Source organism: Lynx canadensis, chromosome C1 (assembly GCF_007474595.2).
Source record: "Lynx canadensis isolate LIC74 chromosome C1, mLynCan4.pri.v2, whole genome shotgun sequence".
In the NCBI taxonomy this organism is placed as follows: domain Eukaryota; kingdom Metazoa; phylum Chordata; class Mammalia; order Carnivora; family Felidae; genus Lynx; species Lynx canadensis.
The window spans coordinates 26,318,609-26,344,428 of record NC_044310.1 but is presented as its reverse complement, the minus strand read 5'-3'; the positions used below and the strand labels follow the sequence as shown (position 1 = coordinate 26,344,428).

At 40.5% G+C, this 25,820-nt stretch overlaps 1 long non-coding RNA gene across 1 annotated transcript in view; it reads left to right on the top strand.

The window, feature by feature from the left end:
- The window catches only part of LOC115521372, a 45,596-nt gene extending 22,135 nt beyond the window's left edge, over positions 1-23,461 (top strand). The window contains exon 2 of the long non-coding RNA XR_003971053.1: positions 23,283-23,461. This is a non-coding gene — a long non-coding RNA (uncharacterized LOC115521372). The remainder of the gene's footprint in view (positions 1-23,282) is intronic.
- Positions 23,462-25,820: the final 2,359 nt, after the last annotated feature.

Sequence of the window (25,820 nt, the reverse complement as noted above, 5' to 3'; positions counted from 1 at the left end):
AGAGTCTGGAGTCTGTTTCAGATTTTGTGTCCCTCTCTCTCTGCCCTCTCCCATTTGCACTCTTTCTCTCTCTCTCTCAAAAGTAAAATAAACATTAAAAGAATTTAAAAATAAAGTTTTATTAGGATCCTAAAAAACAAAAACAAAAAAGATACTGTGCTAAGTTCTCAATAGAGGTCATCTCATTTAATCCTTGCAACAACCCTGGTTGGTTAGTACTAAGGAAGATGACTTTTTTTTTTTTAATTTTTTTTAATGTTTATTTATTTTTGAGACAGAGAGAGACAGAGCTTGAATGGGGGAGGGTCAGAGAGAGGGAGACACAGAATCTGAAACAGGCTCCAGGCTCCGAGCTGTCAGCACAGAGCCCAACGCGGGGCTTGAACCCACGGACTGCGAGATCATGACCCGAGCCAAAGTTGGACACTTAACCAACTGAGCCACCCAGGTGCCCCAGGAAGATGACTTTTTACAGTAGGAAACTACCAACCATTGATCTGCTTTCTCCCACTGAAGTTTTATCTTTTCTAGAATTTCAGACTAATGGAATCTTATAGTGCATCATCTTTTATGTTTGTTTGTTTTTTCAGTTATGTTTGTTTCTGAGATTCATCCTGTTGTTGGTATGTTCAGTTTTATTTTTTCATTTTAGCCTTTCTGGTGGGTTTTGTAGTGGTATTTCATTATGGTTTTAATTTGTATTTCCTTAAATTTCCAAAATGTTATTGAGCATCTCTTCACTTATTTCACTTACTGCCTTTGATGAAGTCCCATTTATCACTGTTTTCTTCTATGGTTTGTGCTTTTTATGTTCTGATAAATGTTTATCTAACTCATGAATTTCTCTTCTTTTTACTTGTAGAAGTTTTATATTATTAGCTTTCATGTTTAGGTTTTTGACCTATTTTCAGTTAATTTTTGTGGAGCTAAGGGCTCAGGTTCCTTCCCTCCCACCCCATCCAATTGTCCCAGCATGGTTTGATGACAAAACTATCCTTTCTCCATTTATTTACCTTAGCATTTTTGTGAAAACTCAATGGACCATGTATGTATGGATCTATTTCTGGACTTTTTATTCTGTTTTATTGGTCTATATGTTTATCCTTATACTGATACCACACTTGTTGATTATAATAATTTTATAGTAAGTCTTGAAAACAGGGAGCATATGTCCTCCAACCCAGTTCTTTTTCTAGGTATATTTGCATTTTTTATAAGTTTAGAATCATCTTGTCAATTTCTACCCAAAAACCCTGCTGGAATTTTGATTGTGATTGTATTTAATCTATATTATATTTAATTTATGTTGCATTTAATTTAGAAATCTATTTCAGGGGAGCTGATGTCTTTTTTTAAATGTTTGTTTATTTTTGACAGAGAGAGAGAGAGAGAGAGAGAGTGAGAGTGAGAGAGAGAGAGAGAGAGAGAGAGAGAGAGAAGGGGAGGGGCAGAAAGAGAGGGAACCACAGAATCTGAAGCAGGCTCCAGGCTCCAAGCTGTAAGCACAGAGAGTGATGTGAGGCTCAAACTCATTAACTGTGAGATCATGACCTGAGCTGAAGTTGCATGCTTACCCGACTGAGACACCCAATTGCCCCTGGGGGAATTGATGTCTTAAAAACAATGAGTCTTGTTATTCATGAACATGGTATATGTTGCACTTATTTAGACATTCTTTACTTTCTCTCTACAATGTGTTGTAGTTTTCAGGGTACAGTTCTTGCACATTTTGTTAAATTGGCCCCTAGTTTTCATATATTTGATGCTACTGCTAATGGATTTAAAAATCCCAATTCCAGTTACTTTTTTAGTGGTATATAAAAATGAAGTTGAGTTTTGTATATGACCTTGTAAGTTGAGATCTTACTAATCTCACTTATTAGTTCTAGTGTCTCTTCTTTTATAGATTCCTCAGGATTCTCTAAACAATCATGTTATCTGAGAATAAAGGCGATTTGACTTTTTTCTTTACAAAGCTGTATGCCTTTTATTATTTTTTCTTGCCTCATTGCATTGATCAGCATAATGGTGACTAGAAGTGGTGAGATCAGACATCTTTGCCTACTTCACCATTAAATATGATATAAGTTGTAGAGTTTTTGTAGACAATCCTTACAGATTGAAGAAATTCTCTTCTATTCCTAGATTACTGAAAGTTTTAAATCATGAATACATATTTAATTTTATTAAGTGCTTTTTTTTGCATCTATTGAAATGATCATGTGTTTTTGATTTTCTAATGTTACACTACATGCATTTCTGGAAAAAGCTTACCCATAATGTGTTATTTTATACATATATCCCTAAACTTTTGTTAGGGACTTTCATTGTCTATGTTCATGAGGGGTATTGGCCTATAATTCCTTCCTTCCTTTCTTCCTTCCTTATTTCCTCCTTCCCTCCCTTTTTCTTGGAATGTCTTTATCTGTTGTTTTTTATCAGGGTAACACTTGCTTCATAAACTGAGCTGGGATATTTTCCCTCCTTGTCTATTTTCTGGAAGAATTTGTATAGAATTGTTAAGATTTTTTTTCTTACATGTTTGATAGAATTCACCAATGATGTCATCTGGGACCTGGAGGCTTGTGTGTGTGTGGTGTGTGTGTGTGTGTGGTGTGTGTGTGGTTTTAACTATAAATTCTATTTTCCTTAATAGATATAGGGCTGTTCCTGTTTGTTTCTTCTTGAGTGTGCTTTGGTTGTTAGTGTCTTTCAAGAAACTTGTCCATTTTATCTAAATGTTGAATTTGTTTGCATGAAGTTGTTCATAAAATCTCCTTATCATTCTTTTAATGTCTGTAGGGCATAGTGGTGGCCACTCTTTCATATTTGATATTTGTGATTTGTGTCTTTCTTTGATCAATCTGGCTTGTAGTTTTTCAATTTTATATGTCTTTGTAAAGAGCCAGCTTGGTTTTATTCACTTTCTCTATTGTTCATCTATTTTTTAATTCATGGACTTCTGATCTTATCTTTGTTATTATTTAAAAAAATTATATTCATTTTGATCTTTTTCTAGCTTCCTAAAGTGGACGTTTAGATTACTGCTTTTAGAACTTTTTATTTTCTACTAGAAGCATTTAAAACTGTCCGTTTCCATTTAAGCACTGTTGAGCTTCATGTGCAAATTTATGTTGTGTTTTATTTTCATTCAATTTAAAATATTTTCTAATTTTTCTTGTGACTTTTTTTTTCTACTCCTGTGGCTTATTTATAAGTGTTGTTATTTTCCAAATATCTTTTTTCCAGGTATCTTTCTATTGTTGATTTCAAGTTTAATTCCACTGTGGCCCAAGAACATACTTTGAATGATTTCAATTCTTTAAAATTAATTCAGATTGGTTTATGTTTGTTTATTTATTTTGAGAGAGAGCAAGACAGCCCACATGCACCCACACACAGGGGAGGGACAGAGAGAGAGGGAGAGGGAGAGGAGAGAGAGAGAGAGAGAGAGAGAGAGAGAGAGAGAGAGAGAGATCCTAAGCAGGTCCCCACGCTGTCAGCATGGAGCTTGACACAGGACTTGAACTCACAAACCATGAAATCATAACCTGAGCCGAAACCAAGAGTTGGACGCTTAACTGATTGAGTCACCCAGATGCCCCAGTTCACATTGGTTTTATAGCCACACATATGATCTGTCTAGGTGATGTTTCATGTGAACTCAGAACAAATGTGTATTCTGTTCTTGTTAGGTGGAAAGTTGTACAAATGCCAATTGGGTCAAATTGATTATTATAGTATATAACAACTATATAGTATATAGCATTGTTAACGGTTTTTACAATCCTTAATAAATTTTTTGATCTATTTGTTATTTCAAATTATTGAAAGAAAAGGATTGAAATCCTTAGCTATAATTACAGTTTTCTATTCTTCCTTCAGTTCCTCTTGTTTTGCTTCATGTATTTCGAGACCTCTTACTAAGTGCATACATACCCATTTAGGATTGATAAATCTTCTTGAGTTGATAACTTTACACTATGAGATGTTCTCTTATCCCTAGTTCCTTGTTCCAAAGTCTATCTTGTCTGTATTAGTATAGTTACTCAACTATTCTGGTAACATTTGCATGACATGTTTTTTCCATCCTTTTTACTTAAAAAATAAAAAGGACTTTATTTTTTATAGCAGTTTTAGGTTCACAGCAAGAATGAGCAGAAAGTACAGACGTTCCTATATACCTCCTATTTTCTCCCCCCCACCCCCGAACCTCTCCTACTATCAACATCTGGCACCAGAATAATACATTTGTTATAATTGATGAATCTACATTGATACCTTATTATCACCAAAAGTCTATAGTTTACATTAGGGTTCACTCTTAGTGTTATACGGGTTTTGACAACTGTATATCATACAGAATAGTTTCATTGCCCTAAAATTATCTATTTGTTATTCATCTTTATCATTCAGGTCTATTCATCCCTTTCTCCTCCCTAACTCTTGGCAACCACTGTTGTTTTTACTATCTTCATAGTTTTACCTTTTCTAGAATATCATATAGCTGAAATAATACAGTCTTTTCAAATTGGCTTATTTCACTAAATAATATGCATTTAAGTTTCCTCCATCTCTTTTCATGGCTTAATAACTTGTTTCTTTTTAATGCTGAATGATAATCTGTTATCTGGGTGTACCACAGTTTATCTACTTACCTGCTGAAAGACTTTTGGCAATTGTGAATAAAGCTATAACCATCTATACACAGGCTTTTATATAGAAATTTCAAATCTGGGTAAATGCCAAGGAGCACAATTGCAGGTTGTATGGTAAGAGTATACTTAGTTTTATAAGAAACTACCAAACTGTCTTCCAAGGTGGCGGTGCCATTTTGCATTTTCACCAGCAATGAATGAGGTCCTTGTTGCTTCATATTCTCACCAACATCTGGTGATTAGTGCTCTGGACTTTGGAGATTGTAATAGGTGTGTAGTGGTATCTTGTTTTAATTTCCATGAGACATCCGATGTGGCATATCTTTCTATATGCTTATTTGCCATCTGTATATCTTCTTTGGTGAGATGTCTGGTAAGGTCTTTGGCCAATTTTTTAAATTGGGTTGTTGATTTCTTATTAAATTTTAAGAGTTCTTTGTATATTTTAGGTAGCAGTTCTTTATCAGGTGTCTTTTGCAAATAATTTTTCTCAGTCTGGGGCTTGTCTTTGCATTCTCTTAATAGTGTCTTTCAAGAGGAGAAATTGTTCAAATTTTTAAAAAATCTTTAAAAAATGTTTATTTTTGAGAGAGACAGAGAGAGCATGAGTGGGGGAGGGGCAGAGAGAGGGAGAATCCAAAGCAGATTCCAGGCTCTGAGCTGTCAACACAGAGCCCGATGTAGGGCTTGAACCCACGTACCGTGAGATCATGACCTGAGCCAAAGTTGGATGCTTAACTGACTGAGCTGCCCAGGCACCCTGAGAAATTGTTAATTTTTTTAAAGACTCTTTTTTTTAATGTTCATGATTTTTGAGAGACAGAGTGTGAGCAGGGGAGAGGCAGAGAGAGAGAGAGAGGGAGAATTCAAAGCAGATTCCAGGCTCTGAGCTGTCAGCACAGAGCCCGAGGTGGGGCTCAAACCCACCAGCGGTGAGATCATGACCTCAGCCGAAGTCAGATGCTTAACTGACTGAGCTGCCCAGGTGCCCTGAAATTGTTAATTTTAACAAAGTTCTAGCTTTTCATTTACTTCTTTTATGGATTGTGCCTTTCTTTGGTGTTTATTTAATAAGTCTTTGCCAAACCCAATATCATCTAGTTTCTCCTATGTTATTTTTTAGTAGTTTTATAGTTTTGCATCTCATATTTAAATCTGTGATCCATTTTGAGCTAATTTTTGTGAAGAGTTTAAGATGTGTCTAGATTTTTAAAAAAATTTTTTTGTTATTGTTTATTTATATTTGACACAGAGAGAGAAAGACAGAGCATGAGTGGGGGAGGGGCAGAGAGAGAGGGAGACACAGAATCTGAAGCAGGCTCCAGGCTCTGAGCTGTCAGCACAGAGCTCAATGCAGGGCTCGAACCCACGAACCGCTAGATCATGACCTAAGCCAAAGTCAGATGCTCAACCGACTGAACCACCCAGGCGCCCCCCCCCTTTTTTTTTTGCATGTGGATGTCCAGCTGTTCCATCATCATTGGTTGAAAAGACTATCCTTTATTTGTATTGCCTTTGCTCCCTTTTCAAAGATTGACCATATTTATGTGGGTCCATTTCTGGGCTCCTTATTCTGTTTCACTGATGAACTTTGCTATTCTTTACCAATACCATCTTGATTCTTATAGTTTTATAATAAGTCTTCAAGTTGGGTAGTGTCAATCTTCCAGCTTTGTTCTTCTCTTTTAATATTATGTTGGATATTCTAGGTATTTTGCCTCTACCTATAAATTTATGATTGGTTTGTTGATATCCATAACATAACTTGTTAGGATTTTGATTCTGATTACATTTAATCTATAGATCAAGTTGGGAAGAACCGACATCTTGATACCATTTAGTCTTCCTATCCTTGAACATGGACTATCTCTCCATTTATTTACTTCTTTGATTTCTTTTATCAGAATTTTATAGTTTTCCTCACATAGATCGTGTACATATTTTATTAGAGTTATACCTAAATATATACCTTTTTGGGGAGGTGGTAATATAAATGGTAGTGGTTTTTTTTAATGATTTTCTTTTTAAAAATTTAAAAACATTTATTTATTTTGAGAGAGAGAGATAGAGAGCAAGCAGAGGAGGGGCAGAGAGAAGGAGACAGAGAATCTCAAGCAGGCTCCACACTGTCAGCGTGGAGCCCAGTGCAGGGTTTGAACCCATGAACCATGAGGTCATGACCTGAGTCGAAATCAAGATTCAGATGCTCAACCCACCAAGCCAATATTGTGCCCAGTATTGTGTTTTTAATTTCAAATTCCAATTGTTCATTGCTGGTATACAGGAAAGTGAGTGATTTTCATACACACACACACACACACACACACACACACATAAAATATATATTTTTTAAAGTTTATTTATTTTGAGGGGGTAGGGGCAGAGAGAGAGAGGCAGAGAGAATCCCAAGCAGGCTCCATGTTGTCATCATGGAGCCTGATGTGGGGCTTGAACCATGAACCATGAGATCACGACCTGAGCTGAAATCAAGAATCAGACACTTGGGGCGCCTGGGTGGCGCAGTCGGTTAAGCGTCCGACTTCAGCCAGGTCACGATCTCGCGGTCCGTGAGTTCGAGCCCCGCGTCAGGCTCTGGGCTGATGGCTCGGAGCCTGGAGCCTGTTTCCGATTCTGTGTCTCCCTCTCTCTCTGCCCCTCCCCCGTTCATGCTCTGTCTCTCTCTGTCCCAAAAATAAATAAAAAACGTTGAAAAAAAAAAAAAAAAAAAAAAAAAAAAAAAGAATCAGACACTTAACTCACTGAGCCACCCAGGCACCCCTGATTTTTGTATGTTACACTGCTCTAACCCCTGAGCTATGGAGACAACCACATGATTTTTGTATATTAAGCTTGTATCCTGGCAGCCTTGCTACATTGCTTATTAGTTCCAGGAGTTTCTTTGGTTGATTCTTTAGGATTTTCTACATAGATATTCATGTCATCTGTGAACAAAGACTGTTTTATTCTTTTCCTATCAATATCAATATCAGCTAATCCAAATCCACTTCCTAATGATACTACACCATTTCATGAGTAGTGTGAGTAGCTTATGATAAAATAATCCTAGTTCTTTCCTACTGTCCATTTCACTTATATGTAGTCACACACACACACAAATGAATAGATATTAGCTATTTTGTTTTTTTATTTTTTAAATGTTTATTTATTTTTGAGAGAGAGAGAGAGGGAGAGAGAGAGAGAGATCGTGAGCAAGGGAGGGGCAGAGAGAGAGGGAGACAGAGAATCCCAAGCAGGCTCTGCACTGTCAGGGCAGAATCCCACGCAGGGCTCTAACCCACAAACTGTGAGATCATAACCTGAACCCAAACCAAGTGTTGGACACTCAAATGACTAAGCCACCCAGGTGTCCCAGCTATTCTTGTTTTTGAACCAACTTGTTAGATCAAATAAAAATAGAAAAAATTAAAGTTAAAAAAATTTTTTTAATGTTTATTTTATTTTTGAGAGAGAGAGAGAGAGAGAGAGAGAGAGCATGAGCAGGGGAGGAGCAGAGATATAGGGAGACACAGAATCTGAAGCAGGCTCCAGGCTCTGAGCTGTCAGCACAAAGCCTGACGTGGGACTTGAACCCACGAACTGTGAGATCATGACCTGATCCAAAGTCGGGCACTCAACTGACTGAGCCATCCAGACGCCCTTCTCTCTTTCCTTTCCTTTCCTTCTTTCAACATTTCTTTCATGGCAGGTATACTGACAACCAATTCTCTCAATTTTTGTTTGTCTGAGAAAGTCTTTATTTCTCCTTTATTTTTGGTTGGTGACTTTTTCCTCTCAACTCTAAATATTTCACCTCACTCTCTTCTTTCTGAGAAGAAGTTGGATGTAATTCTTAGCTTTGCTCCTCTATAGGTAAGGTGTTTTGTTATTTTTGTTTGTTTGTTTGTTTTTGTTTGTTTTTGACTCTAACTTCTTTCAGGACTTTTTCTTTATTTTTTGATTTCCTGCAATTTGAATATGGTATGTCTAGGTGTTAGCATTTTTTTTGGAGAGACATATTTTCCTTGCTTGGTGTTCTCTGAGCCTTCTAGATCTGTGGTTTGGTGTCTGACATTAATTTGGGGAAAATTCCGAGTCATTATTTTTTCACATATTTCTTCTGTTCCTTTCTCTCTTTCTTCTTCTGGTATTCCTATTATGTGTATGTTATACATTTTGTAGTTGTCCCACTGTTATTGGATATTCTTTTTTGTTTTGTTTTGTTTTTAGTCTTTTTCATTTTGCTATTAGTTTTGAAAGTTTCTTTTTTTTTATTTTTTTTTTTAAATTTTTTTTTTTCAACGTTTATTTATTTTGGGACAGAGAGAGACAGAGCATGAACGGGGGAGGGGCAGAGAGAGAGGAGACACAGAATCGGAAACAGGCTCCAGGCTCCGAGCCATCAGCCCAGAGCCCGACGCGGGGCTCGAACTCACAGACTGCGAGATCGTGACCTGGCTGAAGTCGGACGCCCAACCGACTGCGCCACCCAGGCGCCCCTAGTTTTGAAAGTTTCTATTGAGATATCTTCAAGCTCAGAGATTCTTTCTTCGGCTGTGTCCAGTCTACTAATAAGCCCATCAACAGCATTTTTCATTTCTGTTACGGTGTTTTTGATCTCTACTATTTCTTTTTTGTTCTTTCTTATAATTGCCATCTCTCTGCTTCCATTGCCCACCTATTCTTGTATCCTACTTTATCCATTAGAGTCCTTAGCATATTAGTCATAGTTGTTTTAAATTCCCAGGCTGACAGATCCTGTCATATCCATGTCTGGTTCTGATGTTTGTCTCCTCAAACTGTGTTTTTGCCTTTCAGTATGCTTTGTGATTTTTTTCTTGATAACTGGTCATTACATAGTGGATAAAAGGAACTGCCGTAAATAGGACTTTGGTAATATGGTGGTAAGGTGTGGGGGCAAAGGAAGTGTTCAAAAGTGTTATGATTAGTCTCAGTCTCTTAATGAGCCTGTGGTTCTTGACTGTGAACTTCACAAGTGCTTCTCAGCTGGTTCAAAGTTTCTCCTGAGGGCAGATGTTGTTCAGAAGAACAGGACTCTGGTGTGTTTCAAAATGGCTACTTTCCCCTCCCATTGCAGGAAGTAGAGGGGATTTTTCTCTGATATTCACTGTGAGAACCTAGTTGAGATTTTGAAGGCAAAACTCACAGAAGTGTGGGGATCTCCCCACACAAACTTCCCTCTGGAATTTTGGATTCAGACTTGTCCACACTGAGTTTCTACGATTTGTTAATTACTGTATAGGTCTTCCTACCCTGGCACTGGTTCTGTCAGAGGTCTCAGCCGATGGGTCTGGTCTATTGTGACTTTCTATATTCACCTCTTGGCCTTTCCTTTTTGGGGGCAACACTTTGCCTTGTGACCTCAATTCTCTCATAGATCCAAGGAAACTTGTTGATTCTTCAGTTTGTTTAGCTTTTTACTTGTTGTTAGGATGAAATGGTGACTTCCAGACCCAACATCCTGGACTGGAAACTGGAAGTCTCACTTTCATTTTCAAAATCTATTTTCCCTGGAATTTAGAGTTCTGGATGGACAGTTCTTTTGTTATTGTTAATTCTTTGTTTTTATTTATTATTTATCATTATTTATTAAGAAATATTTCAAAACTTCAGAAATGTATAGCATAATAGAGTGCCCAGGAATCCATTCCCAGTATTTTTTTTTTAATTTTTTTTTCAACGTTTTTTTTATTTTTTTGGGACAGAGAGAGACAGAGCATGAACGGGGGAGGGGCAGAGAGAGAGGGAGACACAGAATCGGAAACAGGCTCCAGGCTCCGAGCCATCAGCCCAGAGCCTGACGCGGGGCTCGAACTCCCGGACCGCGAGATCGTGACCTGGCTGAAGTCGGACGCTTAACCGACTGCGCCACCCAGGCGCCCCCATTCCCAGTATTTAACAAATGTTAATACTTATGTACTATAGGTCATTAAAAAAAAATTATAATGATTTGTTGGAGTGCCTGAGTGGTACACTTTGTTGAGCGTCCGACTCTTGATTTCAGCACAGGTCATGATCTCACGGTTCATGAGTCTGAGCTCTGCATCAGGCTCTGTACTGACAGCATGGAGCCTGCTTGGGATTTTCTCCCTCTCCTCTGCTCCTCCCCCACTCATGCGAGTGCTCTTTCTTTCTCTCTCTCAAAATAAATAAATAAACATTTAAAAAATATGTAACAATTTCTTGATTCAGTTGAAATGGACCTGCACACCTTCCTGAAACCAATTACCTTCTCCACTTTTTGTTTTTCTTTTTTTACTATCATGATAAGTGCATTCCTTAATGGGTCAAATAGGTGATGAGGATTAAGGAGTGCACTGATAATTGCTTTAAAAAATTTTTTTTAATGTTTATTTCTTTTTCGAGAGAGAGACTGTGAGCGGGGGAGGGACAGAGAGAGAGAGGGAGACACAGAATTGGAAGCAGGCTCCAGGCTCTGAGCTGTCAACACAGGGCCTGACGTGGGGCTCGAACTCACGGACCACGAGATCATGAGCTAAGCTGAATTTGGGCGCTCAACTGACTGAGCCACCCAGGCACCCCTGGACAGTTCTTTTTTAACTTTAAAAATATTGTTCCGTTTTTCTTTGGTTTACTTACTTTTTTTTATTTTTATTATTAATTTTTTTTTAATGTTTATTTACTCTTGAAGGAGAAGATAGAACGTGAGTGAGGGAGGGACAGAGAGAGAGGGAGACACAGATTCTGATGCAGGCTCCAGGCTCTGAGCTGTCAGAACAGAGACCGATGCAGGGCTCCAACTCACGATCTGTGTGATCATGACCTGAGTGAAGTTGGTTGCCCAACCAACTGAGCCACCCAGGCGCCCCAAGCTTACTTAGTTTTTAATGCAAAGTTTTCTCTCATTCTTTATTCTTTATGTAATGCTTTTTTAAAAATTGTGGATGCTATTAAGATTTCTCTGTATCTCTGGTTTTCAACTATTTGATTATGATGTGCCTTGGTGTGACTATAATTAATTTATTCTCGTTGTGTTTCACTGTGCTTTTTTAATGAGATGTTTATGACTTTCACGAAATTTAATTTTTCAGTCATTTCTTTCTTAAATATTTTTTTAGTGTCTTCTCTTTTCCTTTTCCACTTCTAGTATAATCCCACTTCTTTTTAGACTACTTGATATTGTCTCATAGGTGATGGGACTCTTCTCAAATTTTTACTTCAATGTCTAATCTGATGTAAATCTCATCCAGTGTATTTAAAAATTTCAGATATTGCATTTTTTCTATGTAAGTTCCATTTTAGTCTTTAAAAAATATTTTCCATTGTTGTCTTCAGTATGTTCATGTTTTCCTTTATATACTTGACCATAGCTTTTGATATATATATAAAATAACTCTTTTAACTCACTTTTTTTTGGTAATTCCTTCATCTCTATAACTATTGAGTCTATCTCTATTTATTAAATTTTCTCCTGGTTACTGATTACACTTCTTTGTGTCTGTTAGTTCTTATTAAGTTGTATTCCTTTAAAAAAAAGTTCAAGTTGTTCTAGCATACAAATAAGTTACTAAGGATTAGTTAGATCCTTGTGAGGCTTGCTTTTAAGTTTTGTTAGGGTGGGTCCAGAGAATCCTTTAGTGTGCAGCTAATTTAACTCCACTACTATGCAATACCTTTGTCGGGACTTTTCTCAATGTCTCATGATTTATGTGGTCTCTCCAGTCTGGCAGATGGGAACATAAACTATTTCTGAGCCCGGAAATAGTTCCAGGATTTGTTCAGCTTATAGTTTTCCAGGGATTCTTGCCCTATCTTCAGAGAGTTTCACCGTGCACTTAAGGGACCCTTCTGAGGATCTCTGGAGTTCTTTCTCTGTGAGGCTGCATCTTTTGTGGTATTCTTCTCCAGAAAGTCTAGCTGTCTGGACCTCCCTTAAATCTGATCTCTTTCTCTTTGATTCAGCAAAATTTCTGGTCTCTGTTTGACCTGCTTCTCTGCTCTGAAGCCTGAAAACTGTTTCCACACAGTTAACTGGGACAATTGTAGTGCCCACCTTGTTTATTTCCCTTCTCTCAGGGATGATAGTCCTTTGCTGCCTCTTGCCCAGTGTCCGAAGGAGTTGATTCATAATATTTCATCTGGGTTTTCTAGTTGTTTCTAATGGGAGGGCATTTTTCATAGCAGTTGATTCTTTGTGAGTAGAAGCACAATTCTCCATTAGTTTTAAATTTTAATAACTTCTAAAACTTGTTCTGTAAGTTTGATTTAGTTCTCTAAAATGTATGGACCTTAATTTCTTAACAAGATCTTTTTTCTCCCTTTTTATTATTTTTTTTCCAATCATTTTAAACATATTTGTTTGTATAACTTACCTATTTACATACTGACATTGTGTAAGTTATTATCCCAAAACTTGGAGGCCTAAAACCAAAACCACTTATTCTTATGCATCTGCTGATTGGCTGGGGCAGGTCTGCAGAGTGAGGCTAGGCTCAACTGGGAACTTCTGCTTAACATGGTGGCAGCTGGCATAGCTTCACTTCTCACTGCAGATCTGTGGGCAGCCGGGACAGCTCTGCTTCTAGAGTGTTCTTTCAGGGCCCTAGCTGAAAGGGCAACAGCCACTCAGGGGAAGATCTTCTCATCATGACTGAAGAGTCACAGAAGAACAAACAGAAATATATGAGCCTTCTTAAGACTTACTCTGGGGGGCGCCTGGGTGGCTCAGTTGGTTAAGTGTCCGACTTCAGCTCGGGTCACGATCTTACAGTCTATGAGTTCGAGCCCCGCGTCGGGCTCTGTGCTGACAGCTCAGAGCCTGGAGCCTGCTTCGGATTCTGTGTCTCCCTCTCTCTCTGCCCCTTCCCCACTCATGCTCTGTCTCTCTGTCTCAAAAATAAAAACATTAAAAAAATTAAAAAAAAAAAAAAAAAAAAAGACTTACTCTGGGAACTGATCCATGGTTACTTCCTCCACATGCCACTGGTCAAAGCAAGGCATCTACTTAAGCTCTAAGTTAAGGGGTGTAAAAGTACATTCTGCCTTTGATGAGGCCATTGCAAGGGTGCAATGCAAAGAGGGATAGAGTGTTGGGGCCAGTAATAATTCAATCTGTCACATTCAATCTATAAAAAAAAAAAAAGAAAGAAAAACAAAAAATACCACTATCAAGAGAGTGACATTTCATTCTAACACCTATTCAATGGTTCAGTGAGTCAAAGTTTTGGGGAGGTCAAATTGTTCTGTATGTTGTTTTGTTTACTCTAATTCATAGTGTGTTATTTTCTTGTGTGTCTTGTAATTTTGTTTTGTGTTTTTTTTAAGTGTTTATTTATTTATGTGAGAGAGAGGGTGAGTGGGGGAGGTGCAGAGAGAGAGAGAGAGAGAGAGAGAGAGAGAGAGAGAGGATCCAAAGCAGGCTCTGTGCTGATAGCGGAGAGCCCGATGCAGAGCTCGAACTCATGGACTGTGAGATCATGACCTGAGCTGAAGTCAGACACTCAACCAACTGAGCTACCCAGCCACTCCAGTGTTTTGTAATTTTGGATTGTGTGTTCACATATGGTGGGGCTTTTTCTATGGGACTTCCACGTGGCTTTCCTTGAGGAAACATCCCTCAAAAGTGACTTTCTTCTAAGTCCCCTGAGGCTCATATTGGATAAAGACTACTTGGGGTATCTGGCTCTCACAAAGAGTAGAAACTGAAATCCATACTTGTGTGAGAACATGTCTGTGGTTACTAAATCTCAAGGGAGGCCTTTTCCCCTCCTACCAGCACCAGGGCCAGGAGAGAGAGGCACCAATGGCTTTTATGCAGGAGTCTCACTTCCAACTCTGCCACAACTGGGCCCAAAGGCTTGTCTCCTGTTCCAATTATCATTATTGGATATTGGATTCTGGGAGGAACCTGGGCAGAAACATCTGATTGACTGAACTCAAAGCATTGTCCCAAGCCTGAAAGGTGCTTTCTTCTCATTTCAGCTTCCATAATGGGAGGTAGACTCTGCCTCTTAGGCACTCCCTCCTCATTGGGAAGGGTGTGGATGCCTGTTCAGAGGCAGCTGAACGTCTCTTACCTGCTTGAGTCTCTGTTTGCCCCATTTCCCCCTACCTCTGTTCCATGCTTCAGGGATATAGTTTCCTTTCCCTTCTTTTTGTGATGCTTACCTGCCTCCATGCAATATTTTGGCGTTTTCTTCTCCTAAATTGGTTGTAAATCTCTTAGTCTCTACTTCATATTGTGCAGATAAGCTCATGGGCTTAGCTCTTTTGAAAGTGTTCTTTCTGAGCCCTGTCAGAATCTCTGAGTTCAGTTCAATTAAATTCTATAAACCTTAATGAATACATTTTTTCTGGTTCAGAAAATCATTACTTTTTGTGGGAATTTCCTGATTTTGGTTTTTTGGGGATGCATAGTCCAGGCCCTCAGGGATCTCATGTTCTAGTGGAGGAGACCTAGAAACTTCAACTATCAAAATTCTTAGTCCAAGTTTCTCTTTTCAAAGCCTTTCAGGTGTTGAAAAGCCTAGGCCACTTTTACTTCTTGAGGCTCTTGCTATATTAAATAGTAAGTAATTGTATATAAAAATTATGGTATGTTTCAAAGATGTAAAATTTTTTAAAAGTTTATTTATTTTTGAGAGAGAGAACACAAGTGGGGAGGGGCAGAGAGAGAGAGAGAGAGGAGAGAGAGATGGAGAGAGAGAGAGAATCCTAAACAGGCTCCACACTGTCAGCGCAAAGCTTGAACTCACTTACTGTGGGATCATGACCGGAGCCGAAATCAAGAGTCAGTTGCTTAACTGACTGAGCCACCCAGGCATCCCCCAAAGATGTAAAATTTGAATGCTTTTTGACACATATGCTAAAGTGTAATGGTACGTATGATCTCATTTGGAAATAGTGCCAAAACTTCCACTGATGTTACTGCTGGGTTGGTGTTCTCAGTCTTGGCCTGTCCCCTCCCTGTCTCTACTCACATATACCTTGTTGTCATCTCCTTAGTCCCTCTGGAGGCCTCTCTTAAGCCAGTCCTGGGAACGCATCTGAGCTCCCTGCCATACTGTGTTCTGTTCTTTACAGGGACTGACTGCTATAAGGCTGACAATAGTTCTTCTCATGGCTAAAGCTTGGCTTGGGTACCTGTGTTCCTAACCTAATGTCTTCTCATGGCTAAAGCTTGGCTTGGGCACCTGTGGTCCTAACTAATGCCTGGGCATCTGATCTTGAGAAGCTTTTGGATCCTATGCTGAGCTTGGCTTCCCGTGTCTGTCCTTCATTCCCCCTTTTAAGAATTCATCATTGCCCCCACCCTTGAGTTTCTGTTTCTGCTTTTAGAGATCCTCTGGATCACAGCTGAGCTGGGATGATTGAGGTTCTCTGAGTTCAGGGTATGGCCTAGGTAATCAGGTCCCCCACACCCTCAGGTTCTCTGTGATACTTTGCTGTGCTACCCCCCTTCCTGGAGTGGGGTAGAAAAAGGGGTACAGTCTTTTAGAAATAGTATTTTGCACTTAATAAAGACTCCACACATACAGACCCAGGAATAAATGTAGATTCCACCAGGGAAAGCCATTTAATTGTGTTAAACTCTCAGACTTATCGGATGAAGGATAAATCCGATTTATCAAAGCTAAGAGTCACTAATACTCTGGGTGAACATCCAGATTTAAGAGGATGGTTCTCATCAGTTGGCATAATGGGCTGAAGTGGACACGATGGCATTTTGCTGTTGCAGATGTCACGCGTGTCACTTTTAGTACCCAAATTCCCAATTACATAAGCTCATATTAGTAATAGTTAGTGGCAGCTCACCGAACTAGTATCACTCTGATACAAAACATCTTACATGGCACAGAGAGAAGCCAAGGAACAGTTTTATTTAGGGCTTTTAGTTGAAGTGTAAGCAAAGTGAGAATAGATGGTGTGATTACCTAAGGCTGTCCAAACACCTAATTCAAATAGCATTTGTGTGTGTGTGGGGGGGAGGGACTATAGTAATAAGTACTAAGATTCATGAAGAAGAAAATCTGAGTAGACAAACTGTTGCTGGAGACAGTAAAAAAATTTTTACAGAGTGACATAAAAAAGGCATTGAAATAAGAGTTAATATCTCTTCTTCTCCAAGTATTCCAAAAAATAGAAGAGGAAGGAAAAACGTCCAAACTCCTTCTATCAGGCCAGTATCACCCTGATACCAAAACCAGATAAAGACACAAAAAAAGCAAACTACAGGCCAATATCTCTGATGAACATGGATGCAAAAAACCTCAAGTAAACACTAGCAAACTGAATCCAACAATACGTTAAAAAAAAATCATTCACCATGATCAAGTGGGATCTATTCCTGGGTTGCAAGAGTGGGTCAATATTTGTAAATCAATCACGTGAGACATCACATCAATGTGAGAAGGATAAAAACCATATGATCATTTCAATAGATGCAGAAAAAGCAGTTGGTGAAGTACAATAGCCATTCATGATAAAAATCCTCAACAAAGTAGGTTTAGAGGGAACGTACCTCAACATAATAAAGGCTATATACTTTTATTCAACATAGTACTGGAAGTCTTAGCCATAGCACTCTGACAAAAAAAAAAAAAAAAAAAAAAAAAAAAAAAAAAAGGAAAGAAAGAAAGAAAGAAAGAAAGAAAGAAAGGAACATCCAAACTGGTAAAGAGGAAATAAAACTTTCACTATTTGCAGATGACATGACTGTATATAGAAAACCTGAAAGACTACACCAAAAATCTACTAGAACTGATAAATGAATTCAATAAAGTTGCAGATACAAGACCAATGTTCAGAAATCTGTTGCATTTATATACACTAATAATGAAGCATCAGAAAGAGAAATTAAGAAAACAATCCCATTTACAGTTGCAACAAAAATAACAAGACACCTAGGAATAAAGCTAACCAAAGAAGTGAAAGACCGGTACTCCAAGAACTATAAAACACTGATGAGAGAAATTGAAGATGACACAAAGAAATAGAAAGACATTCCATGCTCATGGATTGGAAGAACAAATATTGTTAAAATGTCTATACTACCAAAAACAATCTACAGATTTAATGCAATCCCTATCAAAATACCAACAGCATTTTCCACAGAACTAGAACAAACAATCCTAAAATTTGTATGGAACAACAAAAGACCCCAAATATCCCAAGCAATCTTGAAAAAACAAAGCTGGAATTTATCACACTTCCAGACCTCAAATTATATTACAAAATTGTAGTAATCAAAACAGTATGGTATGGGCACAAAAGTAGACATAAATCAATGGAACAGAATAGAAAATCCAGAAACAAACCCAAAATTATATGGCCAATTAATCCTCAACAAAGCAGGAAAAAATAGCCAATGGGAAAAAGATAGTCTATTCAACAAATGGTGTTGGGAAAACTGGACAGCAACATGCAAAAGAATGAAACTGGACCACTTTTGTACACCATACACAAAAATAAACTCAAAATAGGTTAAAGACCTAAATGTGATACCTGAAACCATAAAAATCCTAGAGGAGAGCACAGGAAGTAATTTCTCTGATATTGGCTATTGCAACATTTTTCTAGATTTATCTCCTGAGGCAAGGGAAATAAAAGCAAAAATAAACTATTGAGACTACAACAAAATGAAAAGCTTCTGCACAGTGAAGGAAACAGTCAACAACACTAAAAGGCAACCTACTGAATAGGGGAAGATATTTGCAAATGACATGTTTGATAAGGGTTAGTATCCAAAATCTATAAAGAACTTATACAATTCAACACCAAAAAAAAAAAAAAAAAAAATCCAAATAATCCAATTGAAAAATGGACAAAAAACATGAACAGACATTTCTCCAAGGAAGACATACTGATGGCCAACAGACACATAAAAATATGTTTAATATCACTCATCATCAGGGAAATGCAAATTAAAACTACAATGAGGTATCACTTCACACCTGTCAGAATGGTGAAAACCAAAGACAAAAGAAACAAGTGTTGGGGAGGATGTGGAGAAAAAGGAACCCTCTCTAACTATTGGTAGGAATTCAAACTGGTGCAGCCACTGTGGAAAACAGTATGGGAGTTCCTCAAAAGTAAAAAATAGAACTACCCTATGATCCAGTAATTGTACTACTGGGTATTATCCAAAAAGTACAAAAACCCAATTCGAAGGGATATATGCACTCCTATGTTTATTGCAACATTATTTACAATAGTCAAATTATGGAAACAGCCCAGGTGTCCATCAATAGATGAATGGATAAAGAAGAAGTGAATATAATGGAATATTAAGCCATAAAAAAGAATGAAATCTTGCCATTTGCAACAACGTGGATGGAGCTGCAGAGTATATACTAGGTGAAAAAAGTCAGATAGAGAAAGACAAATACCATATGATTTCACTAATATGTGGAATTTAAGAAAACAATGAGCAAAAGGGGGAAAAAAAAGAGGGGGAGAGAAATTAAAGAAACAGACTCAACTACAGAGAACAAATCCAGTGGTTACCAGAGGGGAGGTGGTGGTGGGGATGGATGAAATAGGTGATGGGGATTAAGGAGTGCACTTGTGAAGAACACTGGGTGATGTAGAGAATTGTTGAATCACTATACTGTACACCTGAAACTAATATAACACTGTATGTTAACTATGTTTGGTCCATATGTTTGGTCTCGTGGTTTGTGAGTTCGAGCCCCATGGTGGGATCTTTGCTGTCAGCACAGAGCCTGCTTCAGATCCTCTGCCTAGCTTTTTCTCTTCCCCTCCCCTGCTCCTGTGCATTCTCTCTCTCTCAAAAATAAACATTAAGTTAAAAAAAGTTTATTCAAACCTTCAAGGGATCATGCTATTAAAACAATTGCAGAGTGTAGAGTTTGCTTTAATTGGTCCTTGGCCTGAGTATAGAATTCCAGGTTGAAAATCAATTTTCTCAGAATTTTGAAGGCATTGATTGATCCATTGTCCTGTAGCTTCCAGTATTGTTGCAAACTGTGGTGCCATTCTGATTCTTGAGACCACACATGGAACTATGTTCTCTCTCTGCAGTCTTGTAGGCTCATCTCTTTGTCTTCTGTGTTCTGAACATTTTCAGTAGTGTGGACCTATATTGTTCATTGGGCTGGGCACTCAGTGATTTGTTTCAGACTCTTTCATGTAAGATGCTTTCCTCAAATGCCTGGCATCCTTGGCTGTGTGCTCATATCTAAGAAAGGGTCACTAAGATACTGGGATGTTCAGAGTGAATGGGTGGGGCTTTGTGACTGATCTTCATTGCATGGACATAGAGTGGCTCTATTTCCTTAGGGAGCCCTTAGTGGCCACATCTTTAGGTCTTTCCTTTTGGGTCTGTCAGATTCCACTGAGAAGACTCTTCCAAACACCTGCCTAGAGAATATATACATGGCTTTCAGGATTCTGAAGAGGAGTGAAAAAAATAAAAGGAGAATATATTCTGCCAGATTTTATTTTATTTTTTAAATATTTAAAACAAATGTTTATTTTTGAGACAGAGAGCCGTGGGGGAGGGGCAGAGAGAGAGGAAGACAGAAGATCCGAAGCAGGCTCTGTGCTAATGGCAGAGAGCTGGATGCAGGGCTCGAACTCATGAACTGCAAGATCATGACCAGAGCCAAAGTATGACGCTTAACCGAGCCACCCAGGGACCCCTAAAATACTGTTTAATAATGTTAGTGTGGGTGCCTTGAAATGGGTACTTTTTAAAACAATTTTTAAATGGTTATTTATTTTTGAGAGAGAGAGAGAGAGGCAGAGAGAGAGGGTGACAGAATCGGAAGCAGGCTCCAGGCTCTGAGCTGTCAGCACAGAGCCTGACACGGGGCTTGAACTCATGAACCACGAGATCATGACCTGAGCCGAATTTGGACGCTCAACGAACGGAGCCACTCAGGCACCCCGAAATGGGTACTTTCATGCAATGCTATTGAATATTTAAATATTTTTTTCTGGAAAGCAACTTGCAGGTCATATAGAAAAAAGTCCTGAACAATGAATAATATATCAAGCTTTCTTGTTCAGAACCTTAGAGAATGCTGTTCCCTTTTTCTGGGATGCTCTCCCCATCTCTTCTGTGGAGCATCCCTCCTCACCTTCCTCAAGGCAGCCTTCTGTGGCCAGCAGTCTTCTCTTTTTATAGCCTCATCTAGAAGCAGCATTCTGGGAGCCAGCTGGGAGGGAGGGGGAGAAGGCTGAGGGTCTCACCATTAAGTATGTAAACTTCCATTCAACTGCCCTCTGGTCTTTATACTACTCCCACCCTGTACTCTCTATGGTGTCTCCCCCTCCTCCTCTGCTTTGTCTTCTCCTGAGAATAAGCTCCCATCCCTGTAAGGGTGGGGGAAGGAGGGTCCTCAGTGCCCAGTGCCTTCAGTCAGCTCTCTTGTTTCCAGCTCCACCTTTTCTCCCACGATCAGAGGTGGCTGGTGCTTCCACTTCTTAGAATTTGTGCGTTTCTGCATTTCTGAATAACCCACAATGGATTACTTCCACAATCAGAAAAAAGCCCCTAGCTTTTTAAAATGAAAAAATGTCATACCTTTGACCCAGTAATTTCACTGCTTGGAATGTCTTTCTTGTTTTTTTTTTTTTTTTTTTTTTTTAACGTTTATTTATTTTTTTGGGGACAGAGAGACAGAGCATGAACGGGGGAGGGGCAGAGAGAGAGGGAGACACAGAATCGGAAACAGGCTCCAGGCTCTGAGCCATCAGCCCAGAGCCCGACGCGGGGCTCGAACTCCCGGACCGCGAGATCGTGACCTGGCTGAAGTCGGACGCTTAACCGACTGCGCCACCCAGGCGCCCCGGAATGTCTTTCTTTTAAGGAAATAGGCAATTTGGAAAACACTTATGTACAGGCATCTACATCATGGTACAATTTATAACAGAGGATAATTGATTGCAAACAATCTAAAAATCCAATATCACGGTCATGGTTAAGTAGAGAATGATAAAGTCGTGTGATAAAGCCATTAAGTGGTGTTTCCAATTTGATGACATGGGGAAAAGCTTTATGACTTATGTAAAATGAAAAAAGAATATAAAACTGTAGGTACAACTTCATTCAGATTTTATTTAAAAATATGCATGGAAAGGGGGTGCCAGGGTGGCTTAGTGAGTTAAGTGTCCGACTTCAGCCCAGGTCATGATCTCGCAGCTTGTGAGTTTGATGCCTGCATCGGGCTCTGTGCTGACAGCTTGGAGCCTGAGCCTGCTTAGAGTTCTGTGCCCCCCCCCTCTCCCCTTCCCCACTCACACTCTGTCTCTGTCTCTGTCTTTCTTTCTCAAAAATAAATAAACATTGAAAAAGTTAAAAAAATATGCATGGGGAGCCTGAAAGGAATTATTTCTGAATATTAATAGTTAGTATGCCTGGATGGCGGGATCTCATTATCTACAATGATCATGCATGACCTTTATAATCTGAAAAAATTTTCTATATATGGAAAAAGGAGAAAATAGCAAAGTTAATAATCCTACGTTGCATTCATAGAGGTAGAAGTTTTGAGTCAAGAGAGATTGATAATCTGGATTCTGACCACTTGAACTATCATGTCTAGCACTGAGGGGAGTGATGCACCTGTTAAGAGGAAAGTAGACAATTTATTGGTTGGCCAGAGACTTCTGGAAATCAGTCAGCTGGAAAAATAGGGTAAGAGCAGACTCAGGACCAGCCTGGTGGCTATCTGCATGTGGCTATAGTTCTTGCATGGGAAGGACAGAAAGATTGAGCCTTGTGAGGCACTTGCGGTCAGAGCCAGGGCCAGTGGGGGAAGTTGTAAGGTGGAGAAAGAAATTCTGACAATTCCGTGATGGAGATCCCTTCCTGTAAACGTCTGTGGGCATGCTGAGGTTAGTGTAAAAAGGAAACAAAAGGATCTACACTCAAGGAACTGGGGGTTGTCTGCAGAATCATGAGGTCAGCAACCCAGCGGCCAGTGAGCCAGCACATTAGATTGGAAAGAAGTTTGACATCACCCAACCCTGACAGCTCTGTTTATGCGCAGCTCATGACGTTCACATGCTCCCCTGGGTCACAGATAAGATGACCTTGGGTTATGCAAAATTCCCAGTGCACTCCAAATAATCCTGTCCCTTTCTTTCCTACTTAGGAAGGCAATGTGAATTCAAGTGACTGGAACTGATCTTATTATAGAAACAAAGTTGAATCTGTTCTGATTGATGAAAAATAGCACATCACTCGTGAGCTTTAGACTGGTGATTAGTGACAGGTTACTCCGTGTTTCTCATTCAACCCTTTCGTTTCACAGGGGGAAACTGAGGCCCAGAGAGGGACAGGGACTGGAGTCAAGTGAGTGTGAGGAGAGTCAGGAGTAAAGCCCCCAGTGGCTCTTTCTGTGACCCAGAATTGCCTGTTGCCAACGTAGATTTGGGTGGTGGTGAGGAATAGGCAGGTGGGAGGAAGAAGCGAGCTGGAATCTGCTGTGTTCCATCCAGGCCCGCATCTCCGAGGAGGTGGCTGAGACCAACACGTACTCCTTGGCCTTGCCCCACTAGTGCTTAGAGGTGAGGCGGGGCGGGTGGGGTGGTGTGCTGTGTCCCCCAAAGAGGCATGCTGAAGTCCTAACCCCCAGTACCTCAGAATGTGGCCTTATTTGGAAATGGTCTTTACAGAGGTAATCAAGTTACAATGATGTCATTAGGAGGAACTTAATCCAATATGGCTGATGTCCTTACGAAAAAACGTGGACACAGAGACAGACACACACAGAGGGAGAATCCCATGTGAAGATGAAGGCAGAGAGTGGGGCAATGCTTCTGCAAGCCGAGGAATGTCAAAGACGGCTGGCAACCCACCAGAAGCTGGGAGAGAGGCCTGGAACAGATTCTCCCTCACAGGCCCCAGAAGGAACTGACCCTGCAGACACATTGATCTCGGACTTCTAGCGGCCAGAAGTGTGAGAGAATAAATTTCTGTGGTTGAAGTCCCCTCCACCCTGTCTGTGGTACTTTGTCACGAAAGCCAAGTGGCATGGAACTCGTAGCCCCTCTGCATTCATAAGTCTTCACCCTACTGCACTGGGCCCACCCACCCTGTGTGGCTCCATTCCCATGGCACTATTCTTATCCTCAGACCACAGCCCATTTGCCCTTGTGGTTGTGTGGCCACGAGTCTAGGACCCAACCCTGGCCTTGCCCAAGAGCCAGGTCCCTGGCCTGACACCAGACCCAACTCCAAGCTCAGAGCAGGTGACCCTTGAGGGAGGGGAAGGATACCTTCCTTACTCACCTAGCCCTTTCTTCTCTTACCTTTCCAAGCTAGGACAGGTAGGGAATACCTACTGGAAGCACAGGCTTCTAGAGCCCTCAGACTGGGCTGGCTCTCAGAGACTGACCTCTAAGCCACAGATCTGGCCTCTCACCCTGGCTGGGGAAGAACCCTTTGGAAGAGGACCTCAGTGTCCCAGATCATGCCCTTCTTATTCACGAACAGCCTGCTTTCTGACAAGTCTATCTCAATCCCTCATGTCATAGACATGTGGGATTGTGAATGATGGAAGTGAATGATGGGCTAGGCCCATGGGGAATAAAAGTGACTCTGTGGTGATCCTTAGAGACTCACTGGGTAGATAAAACAGGCTCACACTAAGCAGCAGTTCAGTTTCCTGAGGTAGAGATCATCACTGGGGACTGGCTGGAGAAATCAGGGAGGGCTTCCTGGAAGAAGAAGGACCTGTGATAACCTTGCTAGAGGCTGAGCTGAATTTCACTACATGACTACTATGAGCCAGGCAGACTCATGTACATTCTCTTATTTTTGTTTCTTGTAACTTGTGAGGCAGGCAGTGTTATCTGCATATTACAGAGAGAACAGAGACTTAGAGAAGGGAAACAATTGACTTAAGACCACAAGGCTTTGTACATGTCAGAAGTAGCATTTAAATTGAGGACCCTCTGATATCAAAGCTCATCTTTCTCTCTGCACTCAGGTACTGCCTTTTTCGATGTAGTGTGGTGTTTGGAAGTGGGGGGAAGGGCACTATAGGTCATCAAAGGAGCAAGGTGGGAACATACCTGGATGAGTCTGGGGAGCCATGAGGAGGCTGGTCTGTCAGATCTCTGGGATTCAGAAGGAACAACAGAAGCCGGAGGAATTATAGGGCTGTAACTTTTCAGGCTGAGCATCCAAACTTGATGGGTAAGTCGTGAATAAGTTAGTTCTAGGGTGAGGGGTACAGAGCTGGTGTTTGGAGACCTATCTCGATGGGAGTAGGGATGAGCTGCCAACATGCTGTAAAGCTCTCAAGGAGAGGCGTGTGGCCACATGGGATGGACCCCAGGTCCCTGTCCAGCCCCAGATCTCCCTGACTAGGGGAAGACAGCCAGCTTGCCTCTGAGGGCCACTATCTGAGTGCTCGCCACCACCTGGGTCACCTTCCATGAAGGGTCAACTCTGCCAATACTGGGTTCATCCTCACCCATACTTCCCCCATCCTGGATGGCTCACCAGGCCCTAAGCACCCCCAGGACCCCCTGCCCATTCCCCTTCTCTGTGCTTTTGCAAAAACAGTTTTCTCTGCCTGAGTATTCAGCGTCCTCTTGCCCTTCCCAGTGAACTATTCATCCGTCACGATCCAGTTCCATTTTTTTTTTAACGTTTTATTTATTTTTGAGACAGAGAGAGACAGAGCATAAGCTGGGGAGGGCAGAGAGAGGGGACACAGAATCCGAGGCAGGCTCCAGGCTCTGAGCTGTCAGCACAGAGCCTGACGCGGGGTTCGAACTCGCAAACTGCGAGATCACAATCTGAGCCAAAGTCGGACGCTTGACCGACTGAGCCACCCAGGCGCCCCATCCAGTTCCATTTTTTTCTACTTTTACTGCAAACTTTGTGACTCAGAGGCAAGATTTCTCTGTACTCAGTGCATGGGGAGGAGATATGTTGCAGGCCTTTAGCGGGGGCAGACTAGAAAGGGCCAAGGTAGGAGGAGGCAAGTGATCTAAATCTGCCTCCCCAAATACCAAGGGGTCCAGAATGAGCTGGGATAGGGTAGAGGGCTTGGGAGCAGAGTGTCCAGTAAGGAAGCACACTGCACTCAGCATGGCCAGGGCACTGGATGGCCATGGGGCAGGATGGGGACAGGCAGGGGCTTTGGCCGTTGTGGGGGGCTGCGTGGTAGAGGCATTTCAAAAGGTGAGCGTTCAGGACTC